General features: G+C 30.3%; 1 pseudogene; it reads left to right on the top strand.

The window, feature by feature from the left end:
- Positions 1-1,448: 1,448 nt before the first annotated feature.
- Positions 1,449-1,633, top strand: LOC142455677 (U4 spliceosomal RNA; annotated as a pseudogene).
- The last annotated feature ends 321 nt before the right edge of the window (positions 1,634-1,954 follow it).

The raw sequence follows: 1,954 nt of genomic DNA, 5'->3' as shown, positions 1-1,954 counted from the left end.
TTGGTCTTTCTGAATAACCATTCACATGTATATGACTGAGCAGCAATGCATCGAGAAACAATATTGAGAAATTAGAATGCTGAGTAAAATCAATTACTGCATACATACAGGATTTGATGCCTAAGTGAGCCAGAAAAAATTGTGTAAGATGTTGAATTTATTGGTATATAATTAGTTTAGATCATTTAGTAAAACAAAAAAAAACGTATTGCCATTGAGTTGATATCAACTCAAAACAAAAGAATACTCCAAATTTTGCTCTTTTCAAACACTTTACCTGAGTAATGTGCCACCAAAGAACCCATTTGTGGTCTATAATTCATCTTCTGTCCCTTTGATTGTGGAGAACGTCAAGATGTCTTGGATGTGCAATAAAAAAAAATCATAGTAATGGTAACTGACAAACTTCCGGTAGATAACTTAGAAGTTTTACAGAAATCTTAATACTAAATCCTTTTAGAGCCCCTATAGAGGCATCTAGGATATGATTATTGGCCACTTTTGTCGACATTTTATCAATTAAAACCATAACAAATAAACATAGTTTAATGATTTACAAATACCCCAATGTTGACAGTAAATCATGGTTACCAAACAATGTGGAAATAAAGAATAAATATGTTTTCTTGAGATGAGTGTTTTACTTACATAGGCCACTCTTCCTCTTTTCTTTCAAAACCAGATATTTTCTCCAGTTAGTCAACAAGAATTTCACAAATATATTTAAAATCTAGATACCAATACGTTTTGAAATAATTTCCTCTCTTAAATGATGATAAAGTTACATGAGAAAATAATTGATTCAAAATCAATTGTTTTGGTTTTCTTTTCTAAATTGAAAAAAAGCATGGACTTCCCTACATGTTGACTACACAGTACCCCATAAATTTGTTTTTTTAAATATATAATTTGTAAGGAAGAAGAATTTACAAAAATAAAAATATAAAAATAATTAATAAAATGATAAAAAGAGTTTGGAATTATCAAAGAAACAAACCAGATTTCCTACTAATTTCATTTCAGATGACAATAATGCTTTTATCTCAAACTTGGCTCAAGCCTGAGGAAAAAATATTTCCCCAGGAAGTTGTAGTCTAGCTGAAGCAATTGATTTTTACTCACTGGATTCGGCATTCTAATTTCTCAATTTTCGCTGCTTGATATACAACTACTCAGTCATATGCATGTGGACGGTTATTCAGAATTGAAACAACAACTTTGACAGTTAATAGTTGACCAGCCTTTCACAAAATGCTCTTTTATCACGAGAGGATGGAAAAGAACCAGAATAGATATCCCCAGTTTCCTAGCTACAGACTAGAATTCAAATAACCAAACATAGCGTTGCTTCAGAAAAATGCATAGAATATACAGTGCTTTTTAAAAAGCATAATGCAAATCTTTTTAAAAAGAGAATTGTTTACTCTAAAAATATATCTTTGAAAATTAGCTTTGTGCAGTTGGAAATATTGCAACCAGTGAGGTTTATCTGAGCAACAATTATTGCTAATTGAAAAATTGAAAATTAATTCATGGGCAGGCTTGGACCCACTCATAACACATGGTGTTCCTCCCAAATTCTCAGCAGCGTGGTCATAACAAATTCTTGACAGTATTATTCTTAAAACAAATAGCAGACAACTTAAAACTTATTGAAATAAATATGTAAAACATGTTGGATATTAAAAGAATAATTTAATGGCTCTTTGCAAATCTTCTACCTAGAGAAATTTTATCATGATTATAGTTATTTTAATATCGCCATTCTATTCATGACACTTTATTTCACTAAATGATAGTTAAGTATAGTTTTTAAAAAATTCCAGAGCGTTCTTGGGTTTAAAGGGTCATTTCCTTAATAGATTGGGGCTGTGTCAGTTCTACTTTAAAATGAAATAATACATATTAAAATACTTCAGAAAATTAAAAGTGTCCCTATACATGCAGGGTCTTT

This window comes from Tenrec ecaudatus, chromosome 8 (genome assembly GCF_050624435.1).
Source record: "Tenrec ecaudatus isolate mTenEca1 chromosome 8, mTenEca1.hap1, whole genome shotgun sequence".
Classification (NCBI taxonomy): domain Eukaryota; kingdom Metazoa; phylum Chordata; class Mammalia; order Afrosoricida; family Tenrecidae; genus Tenrec; species Tenrec ecaudatus.
The sequence above is the reverse complement of the archived record's forward strand: the minus strand, read 5'-3'. Positions and strand labels throughout refer to the sequence as shown.